Source organism: Aquarana catesbeiana, linkage group LG04 (assembly GCF_042186555.1).
Source record: "Aquarana catesbeiana isolate 2022-GZ linkage group LG04, ASM4218655v1, whole genome shotgun sequence".
NCBI lineage: Eukaryota > Metazoa > Chordata > Amphibia > Anura > Ranidae > Aquarana > Aquarana catesbeiana.
The window spans coordinates 657748983-657766877 of record NC_133327.1 but is presented as its reverse complement, the minus strand read 5'-3'; the positions used below and the strand labels follow the sequence as shown (position 1 = coordinate 657766877).

The 17895-nt window shown below is 41.3% G+C and overlaps 1 protein-coding gene across 2 annotated transcripts in view; it reads right to left on the bottom strand.

The window, feature by feature from the left end:
* Window positions 1-2367: 2367 nt before the first annotated feature.
* Window positions 2368-17895, bottom strand: part of SOCS5 (suppressor of cytokine signaling 5) — a 240537-nt gene continuing 225009 nt past the window's right edge. Inside the window, exon 4 of one of the 2 annotated variants that reach the window (XR_012244030.1) lies at window positions 2368-2541. The gene's annotated coding sequence lies outside the window, so the exon portion shown is untranslated. Of the gene's footprint in view, window positions 2542-8138; window positions 8286-17895 lie in introns of those variants that run through there. The other variant, XR_012244031.1, reaches the window with a different exon arrangement.

Genomic DNA, 17895 nt, shown 5'->3' with positions numbered 1-17895 from the left:
ATGACCCACTGGCCTTAAGGGATTGCCCAGGCCCAGTTTTGAGGGCAGGGTTAAGACTTATTAATTTGGACAGAGTACCCCCTAAATTCAGGGATCTGGCCTGGTTGTGCTTCCATGGGAGACTCTATGTTAGGGGCAATTTGAAATTCCGCAGTGGGGTGGATCGTAGCTGTCCTCGGGAGGAGTGTGCAGGTGAGGAGGAGACTATGGACCATTTTCTGCTTCATTGCCCTTTTAACATAGAGGTGTACAAACAGGTGGGACGGGCCCTCGGTGTCCCTTTCCTCTCCAGGCTGGGTTATGCTGAGTGGGTGTATGGAGCATTCAATACTGGTGGGGTTTTTTGTTTAGATACACTTTTTCTAGTTAGCCTAGTAGTCCGTTATTTCACTTGGAACGCACGGTGTCAGGTCTGCATTCGGCGTAAAATCCTTCCTGTTCAGGTGGTGGTGTATGACATTTTGCATGAGGTGGAGAAGATTCGGGTACTTGAGAGAGACAAGCGGAGTCAGGGGGCTTGGTTGAAGGCGTGGAGGGGTTTCAAGCCTCCCTGACTGCCAGGAGTCTCTTTCCCGGGTGTGGCTGTGGCTGTCTGTCTCTTATCACCCTAGATTATTATTTTTTTGGATTAATTTTTGATAAATGGCTGCGTACAGGTGATGGGTTGTGCCTCTTAGGCCCTCTCTGCTGCTTTATGTAAATAATTTTGGTAGTGGATTATGTATATATTGTATATATTCTGAACATGGATGTGTATTCCTTGGATTTCTGTTGAAGTTTTGTACTATGGTTTTGTTTTTTACTTTTGTATAAAATTGGTTGCTTGATTCTTTTAATAAAAGATCAATAGTGCCCCATCATTGGTGTCAGTGGGAGGAATAGTGCCCCATCATTGGCGTCAGTGGGAGGAAAAGTTCCCCATCAATGGTATCTGTGGGAGAAATAATGCCACATCATTGGTGTCAAGCGGAGGAATAGTGCCCCATCACTGGTGTCAGTGGGAGGAATAGTGCCCCATCATTGGTATCCATAGGAGGAATAGTGCCCCATCATTGGTATCCATAGGAGGAATAGTGCCCCATCATTGGTATCAGTGGGAAAAATAGTGCTCCATCATTGGTATCAGTGGGAAAAATAGTGCCCCACCATTGGCATCAGTGGGAGGAATAGTGCCTCATCATTGGTATCAGTGGGGGGAATAGTGCCCCATCATTGGTATCAGTGAGGGGAATAGTGCCCCATCATTGGTATCAGTGGGAGGAATAGTGCCTCATCGCTGGTGTCAGTGGGAGGAATAGTGCCCCATCATTGGTGTCAGTGGGAGGAATAGTGCCCCATCATTGGTGTCAGTGGGAGGAATGGTGCCCCAACATTGGTATTCGTGGGAGAAATAGTGCCCCATCATTGGTATCAGTGGGAGGAATAGTGCGCCATAATTGGTGTCAGTGGTAGGAATGGTGCCCCATCATTGGTATCCGTAGAAGGAATAGTGCCTCATCATTGGTGTCAGTGGAAAGAATCATGCCCCATCATTGGTGTCAGTGGGAGGAATAGTGCCCCATCATTGGTGTCAGTGGCATGAATTATTCCCCACTGTTGCTGCCAATGGGAGAAATAGTGTCTTGTATTAGTGGGAAGAATAGAGCCCCATGGGCCAGAAAAAGGCTGGCAAAGGGCTGCATCTGGCCCATGGGATGTAGTTTGTAGACCACTGCCCTATAGCATTCATTTACTGTTATATGTTACATAACATTTACATAACAGAAAGAGGCAGAAGTCATTGAAGTGTTCTGACAGTGTCTGACATGTGTTAGGAAAATGATGGTAGGTCTCTCTCCAGAAATTGTTGCATAACATACCAAGGGTTGTTCTATATAGGAGATCAAGAAATCTTAGATAATCAAGACCCATCAAGGGCCGTGAATAGTAAATATGGCTAAAGCAGCCACACACAGCCAAATGAAAACAGAGAGGGATCGATATGAGTTTGTACAATGTAGCTTTAATTTTGAATATTTAAAATATATAAAATAGGGGAGAGAGAATATTTATTTTTTTGGTTTTCATGGTCTTTTTAGGGGGAACACTTAATTCCTCTCAGTACTCTAGGTGTTTTGAGTGCTGTCCAAGTTCCTTTCTTATTAAAGCTTTAAATCTGGTTGAGTCTGTACAGAGCTTTTTTAGACTTCAATACTTAGATTGAATTTGTGGATAGAATGGGGAAGGGTTAGAAACTCTAGAACAGAAGCTGCATGCATCCCTGAGGCATGTGCTGTGATGTGTAAATATTGACAGCAGACTTGATCCTTACGGCAAACTACCAACTTAGTTTGGCATTGAGCAATGTGAGGTCCATGCTCCCCCTCGTTGCTCCATCTGCTACCATTACTGCCATTTTCTCCTCGTCTTCTTCTGGACCAGCATCTTCTTTCCTCGTCCACTGGGTGACCACCATTGATGAAACTTCCACACATAGACACTGGAGTTACATTGTCCTGGCACCCTTCTCTATTTTCAGATGCTGGAAATTGACAGTGCACTCTGCATGCAGGCATTGTACACAAAGAAAAATGTTAAAAACAGATATACAAAGTGAGAAACAAGAAAAGAGAGAACAGGACTTTAAATGAGGCCTGGCCCTGGATTAATACCTTATTTGTATAAATCATTTTGATTATTTATTTGTTACAATCAAGTTAATAATGTCAATAATCTTATTTTTAAAAAGAACATAATATATTATAAATAACAATTCAATCATATATAGAGACAATTATTATACAGAATTTAAAAATCAAAAAAGTGTGATTGACAATACAAATTCATAAATCACTCATTTACAAAATACACTTTGTGAGCCGAACTTGTCTTGGCAACCTGCAATGTAAACTCTACGCGTTTTATGGCTCACGACCATTCGTCAGGAGTATGATGCAGAAAAGACATTCCGAAATGAATAAATAATATATCCATAAATGCACCGTACCCCTTAAAGAGAGAGAGAGATCTCTTAAGGAAGATTTGTAACTTACATAAAGCTCCACAGCAACGCCCAGCCTGTAATGTCTGACTCGGGGCTGAGGCAAGGAATCCCATCAAGACCAAAGAAAGCAGCCAAAGGAAGGCCAGATCACCGCAGTACAACTGTAGGGGTGTTGTGTGGATACTGCAAAAAACCCATTGCTCTGCAAAAATATGTGAATGAGACCATGTGTGAAAAATGGATGCATGTACTGAAGGATATTGCAGGTATGTAAAGGGGGTTGTAACAGAGGTGTGTAGTTACTAAAGTGAACTATATGTGTATTTCCAATGGGGGACTACAACCAGTAATAAATAACATATGTGAGTAAGACCACCTAAAACAACAAAATACCAAGTCAAACCAAATCAATTCCACCGTGCACAGCCTATGTGCACACTATTGTAATGGTGTTGGGTGTGTAAATACGGCCAATGAGTGTTGAATGTGTAGATCTAAATGAGTGAATGTGGATGAACCCTCTGTTAACTTGTGTGTATGGTTCTGTGAAAGAAACTGTGCAGGGAGTGCCTCTCATGCGGATGTGAAGTGGTCTACTGGCCAGCCCAAGCCGCCTTTTGTCTCCGATACAAGGGGGGTCCACGCCAACGTCATGCAAGCCCGTCAAGACAGCGGGAGAAAGGAGATGAACACTGGCTCCACCCACGGCATTGATGTCCGCACCGGGACCACGCCCATCAGGGATGGAAATGGGGAACCAACCCTGTGCCCTAGCGTCATGAAGCCAAGAATGGGGCGTCAGAGCATGATGCCGATGCATAGGAGGCAGACCCCCGCCCCCATACTGGGATGCGGAGGTGGAAACGACCAGCCGTGCATCGCAACCCCACGACCAGAAACCATCCTAGCATCCCCCTCACCAGCGATGCTGCATGTAAGAGATCTAGGTTTAGTCCACCAACATGTGCCGCAGGGATAATGGCTGGTTTCTTCTCCCTAAGTTTTTAAGATGGAGTCTGAGCTCCCAGGGTGCCCCTGTTTCCTTTTCTCAGAATGAGGGAGCTTTTATTAAAGCTTAAGTCTCTAGAAAAACTATTCTGGGCTCCATTTAGTGGCCAAATTTAATGTTGCAGGGAGAAAAAACAATGAATTTCCCAGCTGAAGGCAGAACAAAGTGTCATCTATAAAAGAACTGTACCGGCAGCGATTTTTTTAAGTTTAGTTGTGCTTTAATATGTCTGTCATGCCATCCCGTATATTTACCCATGAGATGGTAGGTACACAACCAATGGTTCAACTTTTGAGCTGTAACTGAAGAGAAGGCCATTACTCTATAATGTATTTTCAATGCTTTACCTATGCAAAGCTGGCAACAGTCCCAATTTTTCCGGGACATTCACGGTATTCAGCCCCCTGTCCCAGTCTGTCCATGTCCTGGAAAAAATCAAGGTAAATTGGCTTTGGCCCGGCAACCCATCACCAGCTGACCACCGCAGCTCCTGACTGTGAAAACATGGCCGCGGGGATCTCCATGCTCCTAGCAGGTCTCTACCATGTGTACAGTGGAGAGGAGAGGGGCGTCCAACCCAGGCAGCTAATCGGCTTCTCTCTTCAGTGTATAAGCAGAGCAAATCGCTTGTACACTGCAGCCGATTAGCTGCCCGGGTCGGAGGCCCCTCTCCACTGTACACACGGAAGAGACCTGCTAGCCACATGGATATCCCGCGGGCACCACAGAGCTGACATCCAAACCCCCCCTTGCCCTCAATTCTCAGTAAGCTGACAGCCAGAGGTGCAGGGGGGATGCTGCAGACACCAGGATGTTGCAGGTGAGTGGCCATGCCTGGGGTGGTGATGATCTGCTGGACGTGCTGTGTTTTGGGGGAGAGGGGACACAGAGAGCTGTGTTGGAGGTGCACATCAAGTCCTGTACCATGTCTGCACCCTCACCCACCATGTCTGCACCTTTTAACCCACCATGTTTGCGCCCTCTCACCCACCATGTCTGCACCCTTTCATCCACCATGTCTGCACCCTCTCACCCACCATGTCTGCACCCTCTCACCCACCATGTCTGCACCCTCTCACCCACCATGTCTGCACCCTCTCACCCACCATGTCTGCACCCTCTCATCCACTATCTCTGCACCCTTTCACCCACCATGTCTGCACCCTCTCATCCACCATGTCGCACCCTCTCATCCACCATGTCTGCACCCTCTCACCCACCATGTCTGCACTCTCTCCACCCACCATGTCTGCACTCTCTCCACCCACCATGTCTGCACTCTCTCACCCACCATGTCTGCACCCTTTCACCCACCATGTCTGAACCCTTTGACCCACCATGTCTGCACCCTCTCACCCACCATGTCTGCACCCCCTCACTTACCATGTCTGCACCCGCTCCTGTACCATGTCTTCACTCTCTCAACCTCTCCTGTACCATGTCTTCACTCTCTCACCCTCTCCTGTACCATGTCTTCACTCTCTCAACCCCTCCTGTACCATGTCTTCACTCTCTCACCCTCTCCTGTACCATGTCTGCACCCTCTTACCCTTTCCTGCACCATGTCTGCACCCTCTCACCCTTTCCTGTACCATGTCTGCACTCTCTCACGCTTTCCTGTACCATGTCTGTACCCTCTCACCCTCTCTGACTGTCTCTTGTATCAACTTCGCACACTCTCTGACCGTCTCTTGTATAATCTCCGCACACTCTCTGACCCTCTCCCTTTCTCTCTTTTTCTCTCTCCCTCTTTATCCCTTTTTCTCTCTCCCTCCTTCTCCCTTTTTCCCTCTTCCTCTTTCTCCCTTTCTATCTTTCTCTCTCCCTCTTCCTTCTCCCTCCATCCCTCTTTCATCTCAGACTCTAACCACACCCTGTTAAGCCAAGCCCAATATATAGTTTAAGCCAATGCCCACTTTTCACCGCGGCGCCTCACATGCACCGCATTTTTCTCACTATAAAGCCAAACCTACAAATGAATGCCCTAACCCTAATTAAAATAAGACCCCGCCTACATACAAAAAAAGTGTCCCTATTAATATTTTCAGAATGTTAGCAACTATGCCTATGGCATAAAGCAATAGACACACCAAATTTTTAGGGACATACAGTTAAGTGGGACTCCACGAAAAATGTTCTTCTGACTTTTGCTATGCACACATATCTTATCTTTAATGATGGTTCTAGGTACGAAAGGCTGCTGTGTAAAGTATTAATCTTAGTTTAATTTATACCGGATACTAATATCAGCTTTAAACTTTAGGCACTGTATCTGAGAGCTGGAGCTCTCATACAATGAAGGTATCCTGTCATTTGTTCTAAATTGAATATCAGGTGCTACTACCCATTAATAGAAATCTATCTGATCTCTCGGGTGCAGGATCCACAGTCGCACGGCTGCAGGCATAACATCCAAATAAATGATCCTGCTCTTAAAATCTTCAATTTAACTGTTACCCCACAGTGTAGAAATCTATTGTAGCAAGTTGACGCATTTCAGCCTAATGGCTTTAATCATAATCACAATCATATGATTAAACCCGTTAGGCTGAAACGCATCAACTTGTTACATTTGAATTGTCCACTGTGGAGTAATTAATAAATTGAAAATTTTAAGAGCAACATGACCAGGACATTTTAATAATAGGCAACTCCTATCCTCATATTAATTAGTGGTTCCAAATTAATAACTACTGCAGTAGGGAACAGACACAAAAGATACGCTCAGCATCTTTCCAAATAACTGTTCTGATTTATTATGACGCAATTGAAGGTTTTTATACACATGATTACGTAGGTATCACATTAATATTACAATTGTACTTTTATGGTAACAAGTGGCGTTACATAGGCAGGCTAATTCTAATCAGGACTCGAAAGAATGCAAACATGTACTGAAAACATTATTAGTGCCGTGTGCACAGTGAGGGCAGTGTGAAATACAAACAAAATAGAATACAATTATATACAGAACTTACAAATTTCCATTATAGTCTCCCCTCTTTTGATCAATATTTTGATCACTAACCATACTTGCCATCACCTTTAACCTGGAACCTCCACATGCTTAGGTGGAGGTAGTCCTGGCCAAAGAGGCAAAAACTCCATTGCAGAGAAAATAATAGCTGAGCAGCTTTTTCATTACAAAATGACTTTTCATTGTGAAAAACAAATGATTGATAAGACATATTTACAGAGTACTGGCTGTACACTCCTGTGGCCAGAATGGCCTTCTAGCTTAATTGTTGGCATGCTGACTTATCAGCATATGCAAACACAGACAATTCTACATAAAATGGAAGACGTACAAAAGACAAATATCACTTCAACATGGCTGAACTACCTTTCAAATCACATTATATATATATATATATATATATATATATATATATATATATATATATATATCCCTTACAATTAAAGTAATTGAATCAAAAAGTACCCTAGACTGATCACAAGATGGAAACAAATCAAACACAGAGATTTCTTTAATTTAGTCATTTTTGCAGTGTCTGGTGTGGATCCAGGTGACTTTTCCTTCAAGTTTTGCAAAACTGTACATGAAATAGATGCTGTATTGAGTCTCCAAACATGGAAAAAAAAGGAAGGTTTGGGACTTTATATGAGGCCTGGGTGGGAGCCGTCATCCCTATATCGAATACATAAAAGGGAATTGGGACTTTAAAATGAAGCGGTTGAAATGTGGAGGTGGTAATAGGAAATAGTTTTATTTGTATCAAAATAGAGTAATTTCATATATATACATATAAGCACAAGGTATAGACATAATGATACAAGGTATATATAAACAATAAATAAGATTGTAATCATAATCAATTGATAATATGTACAACAGCAATATGGCCTAAAAATGTCGAAGACAGCATGCCCGACACCTGTGTTCGCATGGTATAATTCTAAAAGTACTAGGTTCATGATAATGACATCATCAAGGCGTAATATGTGTCTCTGTAGCATCAGATAGCTCTACGCGTTTCGTGGATGTATTTCCACTCGTCAGGAGCAGATGCAACAGATTCCTGTAAATTATACAAACAAGGTAAGCCACACTCTAATAGAGGGGGATAAAGATGGTATTTAATCAAGCACACTCACCAACCCCGGTCTTGAGTGCGATATGGGGCAAGCGATACACGGTGAACCAGAGGCATGGACCACACCACGGGAGCTGAGGCGGCGTGTTGTACATAAACAGCCTGGGATGAAGTTATATTACCTCGGATGGTCTCCATAAGCCAGAGTGCTGGTGTGTGAGTCGACAGACAGGGGTATCTGGGAAAAAATGAGTAGAGGTGTATATGAAATTAAGTGATGAATTTGAGGTAATATATAAATATACCCAAAGTGTCTGCATGTATAGTGATGAGTCAGGGAAAAATGTATTAAGTGAATGAGTATGATAAGTGTGAGGTGAGCTGACCTATGTCTGAGAAGTGACTGACAAAAAAACTAAGTAAACACGGCAAAGAACTGGAACGTGCTGATGTTATATAAAAAATGTGGATGTGTAAACAAAAGCGTGCAGTGAAAAAATATGACAACCAAGGTGGACCTAGACCAAACGACACTTACAAAAGCTGCATACCATGCAACACCAAGCAGAAAAATGGCTGGTGTGCAAGGGCCCCAGGCAGAGACCAGCCATGTGAGCAGCCGGCTTCGACTGAGGGTATATGTATAGGCACGCCACCAATGCCACGTGCGTGAGCCCAAGGGGGGGGGGTCTATTGGCGTCCTATTACCACCTCCGCATTTCAACCGCTTCATTTTAAAGTCCCAATTCCCTTTTAATGTACGAGTCTCCAAATATTTCCTTATATATAAATGTCTCTTAACAATCCACAAGTCACCTGGCTTTAGTTTTAGATCCTTCCAAACTTTTAGGATCTGGAATTGGGGAGGAAACACATAAATTAGTTTGTCAAAAACCTTAAAAGATCAGCAACATTCTCTGTGAGATCCGAATGGAGGACTTCAGCTGCTGAGACAAAATATAAGCAAGTGAGTAACACACTCCCAAACAAAATCCCATAGGGAGAGAGTCCAACATCCCCTTAGGGGCTTGATAAAATATAAGAAAACATTCAGGCAAAACGTTTTCTAGTTTCTTACTCTACTTTGTCCACTACATTGTAGACAGTAGGGGGTGTAAAAAAATAAAACCTCAAAACTTCTACTAAGGACTCTCCTATAAAAATGATTTCCTCTGTTACTCTCTGTACTGTCTGGCACTCTGTACTTACAAACTACTTCTGATAACACTTTTTACTGTGGCCTTTGTAGTAGCATTTGCCACTAGAACTCCAGAAAACATGTCCATACAGACAAAATGCATACTCGTAAGATCCTGACTTGGGCATCCGGATATATCTTTTTGTAATCTCTGGAAGGGATGTTCAGCTTTTGGTAACACCTTTGGTAACAGGTAAAACAAGGAGTGGTATGTTATAAAAACAACTGTGGAGAACCCTGGCTCTATCCCATGCTCATTTACTAAGGCAGCCATAACTGCTTGTGACTGATGACACGGTCCATGTGTCAAGCTGGAGGGAAAAGAGTGTCTGGCAGACATAAATGATCACCTTTTCCAAAGTCCTGTTTCATAAGAAGTTGCCCTCTGTGGACCACTTGTTCTTCTCGTTCTGGGGTCCTTAAAGTTGAATTGTTAATCCCAGCTATACTGGGCCAGAACTAGGGTGGAATCTGTGAGTTGCACAGACCCATCAGGTGTCCGGGGCTGTAAATGCAGCATACTTAGTCGTCTGGTCTGCTTCCATGTGTGAGTTTTAATGTTAGTATGGCTACCTCAGCAAGAACCTGGAAGCCTGAAAACAGCCGATCAAATTAACTTAGCATGCTTGATTGGTTTACCTGCCGAAGTAAAAACAAACTTCTGGCCCTTCAAATGGAACCAAAAGCTCTCCATATCTCGACTATCTATATAAATACACACTCTTTTTATAGCTCACAGGCTTTCCTAAAACATAGAGCTCTGCTTCTCGAGCTGGGGAAAAAGAATCCAATGACTCTAAATACAGAGTATCCTTCTGGGTAATAAACTGCATACTCAGTATAAAACCGGGAATAACTCTACAAAAAATGTAATATCTGGGTCTTCAGGGAGTGTGTCCTGCACTGGGCTCACAGCAGCTGATTCCTATGTCATCAATTTAACACATGTGGTTTTCCTTTGTCTCCAGCCTCCTCCAATAGAGGCAATAAGGTGGCTGGATTCAAATGTACGCATTTTTCATTGTCAGATTTGTACATAAACAAACTCATATTTTAAACCTTTCATTAGACAAACATTTAGTTAGCTGTATATTTGCTGCGCAGAATGTGGCACCATTAAAAATTAAATATTTGACCAAAATAATGTCTGTAACTTTGTCTAATAGCACCTTTGCATAAAGCTACAGCTCTGATATATCGGGGTGAACCCTTCATTACTGGGTCCAGCTTGCATAAATATATTACAATTGCTTGTTTTCTAGCACGCTGTTTGTGTAAGAACTCCCGTTTCATGTTTCAAAAAGCCAACTTTTCCCAGGCAATATTATAATAAAGGATAACAATACCCTGCGGTCATACAGAGGTATCCAATAAATCCAAAATATTCTTCTGCTTATACCATGGCACTTACAAGGAGAAAGGACACATCATTTCACAATCCACACATTCTGCTTTGGATTTCAAAAATAAAAATAAATAAAAACAAAAGGACCAATAATCTTTATGATGGACCAGAAAGCATCAAAAACTAAAAAACAACTGGCTGCAGGGGGCATCCAAATAACAACCTCATCTTAATCTTTTTTTCTCTCAATAAGGGCTTATTGTATAAATGTAAAATTACAAAATTGTTATCTTAATCTAAACTAATCCTATTTTTACAAATTTCCCCATTAACCCGGACTTCATTTCCAACCAAAGGTTGTCTAAACCGGTTTCAATATATCTATATTATTAATAAAATTGTTAAACTCATTCGAATTTATTACTCAAATGATAATTTTCTATATCACACACTAATATATATCCACAGATAAATTTTCTTAAAGGGGGGGCATATTACTTAATTTTACTTAATTTCCCTTTTTTTTAAATGCACTAATTTCCACTATCAAAGGATATTCAATTTGTGTAATACATGGTTAAATGTAACCTTTATGTTTGGAAAAAAGATTTAAAAATAATTGTGATCATTTTGTCTACCATTAGATTCATTAACCCGGCACATTTTGTTATAAATGTTTTGTCTAAAAAAAATGAAATTGGCATGGTGTCCTTCCAGCTTATCACTGACCTCTCATCCCAGCCACATTCTTTCATGAGAGCGCAAAGGAGGGGGTCACATCTGCATACATGAAACACACAAGAGATAGAACTAAAGGTCCCAGCATTCACACACATACACAAATAGCTCTCTAAAATTGCTTACATTTTTCCCATTTGTACACAACACATGCATATCATTCTCTTACTGTCTTTTAACTCTTTTAATATTTCCTTGCTTAACTTCTGCTTTCCTTATGTTGTCCTGATATCCTTTGCATCCAATGTATTGTAATACCATACTTCACATACTGTACTTTCTATGATCAGACGGGCAGCCATAGTGCTAATCTCATCTTCCCTCTCTGACAACATATAAAGTATTCTGTTTTAACTCTCATTACTCTGTTTTAACTTAACTAGTTGTAGTGCCTGACCCCAAATTCATCCCACAACTTAACATGAAAATGTCCCTTTCTTTCTAGTGTTAATTGTCACCCTTGATCCATCCTGCTCACATAGATAGCTGTTTCTCTAGCTGTTTACTCTACATGATTCTTTGGTGGACTTTGGTAACCCAGTTACCCATTGTGGATCCCTGTCCACTTTAACCATTAATCTAGGGGCTCAGTATAGACGGAACCGCACCTTCGGTTCATATATAGCGCACCTCTTGCGGTAGGCATTTTTGAGGGTCTCTTACCCTTCATTCTCTTTTTTTTTTCACAAGAAAACCCTTCATTCCCTTACTTAATTTAATGCCCATAATGACTGGCTAGTCTTCTCTACATGTGCTTATACCCTCTTGCCTCTAAACTACTTTATCTAGCAGATTTACTACATATACCTGTGAACAGCACTATTCTTCCCTTTCTTATCTTTAACACTCCGATGGACAATAGACAGGGACAACATAACATTTAACCACCAATCAATACAGTTCGATTAAGTGGAGTAAAAAAGGGAACCCTTTGTCCCGAAAATGCCTTACCGATCAAGGAAGTCTGATAACTCAAATGTAAGCAAAAGGCTTACCTCAGCCGGCTGATTATCAGAAATTCCCGGATCGTCTCAAGCTCCTCGTTTCGGATACTCAGGGTCACCTGTAAAGCCCCTCCTAGGCAAAGCTCGCCACTTGACCAGGACATTTTGATGATAGGCAACTCCTATCCTCATATTGATTAGTGGTTCCAAATGAATAACTACTGCAGTAGGGAACAGACACAAAAGATACGCTCAGCATCTTTCCAAATAACTGTTCTGCTTTATTATGAAGCAATTAAAGGTTCTTATACACATGACTACGTAGGTATCAGATTAACCCCCCTAGCGGTATTCCCGAGTCTGGCTCGGGGTGGATTTTCAATACCAAAAGTGGTATCCCCGAGCCAGACTCGGGATTGCATCGCAGGATCCTTGTAGAGGTTACTTACCTTGTCCCCTGGATCCTGCCGCTGTGATCGGTGAGCCGCCGTGTTTGGCTCGATTCACTGTGCCCAGCTCCGTTCCCTGCGAGCGTTGCGACACACGGGGACAGAGTTCGGCGCCAAATTCAAGAAGTAGAAAACACAGTACAGATACAGTATACTGTAATCTTACAGATTACAGTACTGTATCAAATAATTACACATCCCCTTTGTCCCTAATGGTCTGTCCAGTGTCCTGCATGCAGTTTTATATTATAAAAACTGTTCTTTCTGCCTGGAAACTGGAGATTGTCAATAGCAACCAAAACTGTCCCTTTACATCAAAAGTGGTTTTAGACCAGCTAGAAAACAGCGATAATAAATTAGAATCAAGTAAATAAACAAAAACACCAAGCGCAACAATGTTCTAGCGTGACATATACAATCAAATAAGTGTAAATCAAATGTGAATGCACGTGCAATTAATTAAATAAAAATTGTTAGATTGACAATGATATCAAGCTGCTATCAATTATATAGTGGTCAGAATCCCCTAAAAATTAAAACATATAACATAGATTGATGCGCTCTGATACAAAGTTCAATCAATGTGAGAAAATAATTTTTTTGTGCTAAAAAACCAATGTGAAAAAATTGCTACCAAATCCCTAAAAATCGCATATATATAAAATCGCAAACATAGGAAAAAATCGCAAATATTTCAAAACTGTGTTCCTCCAGTTATGCGTAGCAAGCCTTGTCCTTACAAGCCAGCTGAGATCTGCCTATCTGCTTATCTGCATGCCTAAAACAAGTCAGGCACACGTGAGTGTATCACTGTGCTGTTTTGCCTGTGAACTTTTATTGTAACAATATTGCGCAATGTTTTCTCTCTTTGTTTATTTTACATAAAACCCCTTGATACTGAGAAAATTACCATTCAGAGCGCATCAATCTATGATATATGTAATAAATTAGAATCACTCGCAGAATTGAGCGATAGTGATTTGTGGGGAAATTTGTCATCAAACACTGAAAAGTAATGACACCGACAATTCTGCAACTGAGCAAATTTCAGTGTTTTTGATTATTGAATAATTTTTATTATTATTATTTGTTATAATTATTTATAGTTATTTATTATATTATAATTTTTGATTTCGTTTTTCAAACTTTATCATATCCGGGATGTCTACTAGACTCTTGTTTGGACAGATTTAAGTGAGTTATTCCTAAGAATTACAGGCCTACAATATAAAACACCAAATTTCTGTGCAAAATAATTGTACCGCTTTCAGCATCAAAAATCTGAAATAATCATACCGCCAGGGAGGTTCATATTAAAATTGTACTTTTATGGTAACAAGGGGCGTTACATAGGCAGGCTAATTCTAATCAGGACTCGAAAGAATGTAAACATGTAATGAAAACATTATTAGTGCCGTGTGCACAGTGAGGGCAGTGTGCAATACATACAAAATAGAATACAATTATAAGCAGAACTTACAAATTTCCATTATAAACATGAACATGCAGATTTTTTATTTGGATATCCTGTCATTTACTCTCCCTTTCCTCTCCTCTTGTCCTTTCACAAATTGCCTTGTATTCTGTTCACTGAATGGCAAATGTTCTGTGAATGGATACGGGGAGTTCTTGTTGTTTACCCACCCCTCCTCTCCTCTTGTCCATTCACAGAATGTGTTGTATTCTGTGAACAGAATACATTGCATTTTGTGAAGATTATAACATATAACATCTAGTAGTTCACTCATCATCCCCGCCAAACTTGGGTGATGGATTGCTTGCTGTAACTTTGACTCTTTTCACGGGTCAATGCCCGCTTCATCAGGAAGATAACTATAGTCAAGCTCTAAAATGATAAAATGTACATTCATCAGAATAACAATTTGAGTAAATATCTATCTGATGCAAACTCGTCCCGCATCAAGGGGAACAAAAATGTCACATACCTGTACTTTACATGTGAAACATTAATAAACAATGAGATACGACTAACAATTGCAATGTTCTAGAAGGAATAGATCAATTCGTCTGATATTTGTTCAATATCAGTCCCGGAAAGAGGGCCAGGCCTTAATCATGGTTGCTTCAATATCCTATTTTTCATAGGTGTATTAAAATGGAAAAAAAACGGACACATCAGTTTTGGAAGTAGGGTTGCAGTTGGTAAATATTAGACCCCTGACATTGTAATTGATATAAGAATATAGACGTGATCGGGGTTAGATTCCCTACTAGTGGGCATATTTGTTGTTAACCTACATGTTTCCCCTTAATACCCACCATTACTATTGTGTCCCTTTTTTTTTTCTTTTTTCCCCCATTTTAGTACACCTATAAATATGCCTGAATTACAGTGGTGGGGTGTTTTTTGGAAGCACCTGATTAGAGCCATAGGTTCTAATAGGCTTCAAAATAGAGTGGGCACGGAGCGCAGAGCAAATGAATATTCGGTGTTGTAACACTGATTCTCAATCCGGCCAATCAGAAGCAGGGCTGAGACCCGTTTTCTGATTGGCCGAAAAGAGAAGACTCCTGATTGGCCCCCGAGGAGGAGGCAGGAAACGGAAGCCACCATTGCCCGTGGAGAGCAGAGGAAGGGAAAGCTGCCGCTGCACAAGGGAAGCCGCTAGTGAAGTGCTGCATAGGTGGGGTAAGTGCACCAGACCCGCCCACCGACTGATGGGGAGGTTTACTGTTTGCTGCCCCCCAAATAAAAAATTACCACCCGGCCGCCACTGGATCTATTCCTTTCAGAGGATTACAATTGTCATAGCTCTTGCTTTGTTTATTAATGTTTCACATGTAAAGTACAGGTATGTGACATTTTTGCTCTCCTTGATGTGGGACGCATCAGATATATATGCAGATATACAGATATGCATCAGATATATCTTTACTCAAATTGCTGTACAGATGAATGTACTTTTTAACATTTTAGAGCTTGACTGTAGTTATCTTCCTGATGAGGCGGGCATTGACCCGTGAAACACATTGAAGTTCCAGCAAGCAATCCGTCTCCCACGTTTGGTGTGGATGATGAGTGAACTACTAGATGTTATACAATATAATCTTATGTATTTGTAATGTTGACATGCAACAATTTTGACATTTTAATACACAAATTGTGTTTTAATACTTGTATAATAACATTTTGATATTTTTGCACTTTATGTGGTATCATTAATGTCCTCTGTTCAATAGCTAGGGTTTTTTGCACATTTTTCCTAAGATGTGCTACCAGACACTGTGTGTCTAATACACAGAAGGCTTTCCATTGGGACTCCCTCCCTCCCACCCATTACTTGCCTAGGAGAACTATCATTAGAGGTAACTTATTTGTGTACAGCAAAAATCAGAAGAAAGTTGCTCTTTAGGGAGTTTTATATGTTTATAAACTGTATTTTTTTTTCATTTTGGATATAGTAGAAATGCACAGCTCCCAACTGTCCCTGATTTCGAGGGACTGTCCCTGATTTGGAGTAATGTCCCTCTGTCCCTCTTTCCTCCTCATTTGTCCCTCATTTTGGTCTGATCTATATAGTTGTATAATAAATATTTACTACCTATCTATCAAAAAGTGTTTCCCAGTGCTAAACCTTTCATCCAATCTATAAATTGCTGCATTTGTAAATTTCAAAAGCCAATATAAAGGAATGGTAGTGGTAAAAAAAAAGCACTTGTGGGTTTAACGAATCATTTTTTGTATAATTCTCCTTTAAGGGGGCGTGGCAGGAGGTGTGTCCTATGCCTGCATACTTTTGCTAATAGGTGTCCCTCGTTCCCATCTCAAAAAGTTGGAAGGTATAGCAATGTAGAACCTTATTTTCTTGTTCTAATGCCGCGTACACACGACCAGACTTTACGGCATACTTGGTCCTACGGACCGGAGTCCGTCGGACAATTCGATCGTGTGTGGGCTCCAGCGGACTTTTTTTCCCCAAAAGTTCGATGGACCTACAAATGAAACATGTTTCAAATCTTTTTGACGGACTCGAGTCCGGTCGAAAAGTCCGCTCGTGTGTACGCAGCATAAGAGTTACCCTCACTTCAGGTCCCAGTGACAGTTGCTTATACAAGTTGTCCTTTCTTAATGCAGACCATCAGGAGTTATGGCATTGGGTTAGTGCACTTTGCACTGCCATACTAGCTGACTGCTTTTCAACTTTTTTTTTTTTTTTACTTTTGCATTGTCTAAAAGCAGGCCTGTGGGGATGATTTATGGTTAATAGTTTCCTCTGCATGCAGCTGATATATCACAAGGCTCCATCTGAAGTGTACTTCCTCTCGGCCGGAGGTCCACTGGGAGCCTCTTCCATACTTTCATCATAGGAAAAATGATCTGGTATCGCAAAAGTTTACTTCTAGCCCTCCAAATCAGATAACAAGTGACTCAACATTCACATCAAACAGAAAGTAAATCTACGAAAATGTCAAAAGGACGAAAGTTCATAATATGCTCTAAAAATATGCACGTTGCAAATGGTTTCACATATGCTCAAAACCAAGACAAATGAATGGCCTCTATGGTGCTGCCTTGGCAAACCTTATTAAGTAAGGCAGTGCGGAGGTCAGTCAGGCTGTGCAAAGTGCAGTAAGCCATAGCAACAAATCAGCTTTTATCTAATTACAGACAAATCAGTGAACACTTTCTGATTGGTTCCTTGTGCCCTGTGCTTGTTCCCTGTTCCACTTCCTGGTTGTGACAACTGACTGATTTGTTTCATATGAACCTTTTCCGGAACACCAGTTCTGGGTGGAGAACCTTGAGGCCACTGTTTCCATAGGCATGGTGGATCACTATTACCATGATGCAATGATGATTTTAAGCAGGAGTCTCCAAACTTTTCAGTATCAGGGCCACATAAGATATTTTACAAATATTCGCAGACCAAAAAAATCCCCATCAGAGTTCTCCCTTATACCAATCTCCATCAGAGCCCCCCTTAAAGCACTAGTAAACCTCTGGCGGTTAAAAAAAAAAAAAATCCTGCAAGGCAATGTCATAATGTCTTAACAATTATGAGAAGCTTACCTTAGAACTAAGCCCCCCAGCGCCATGATGTCACCACAGAAATGGCTGACATCTTCCCCCAGTCTTCCTTCGGGGTTCACGCCCTCCAGCTACATGAATGGCCGGGGGTGCGATGACCTCTCTCCCGTGTTTGCGGTTTCTG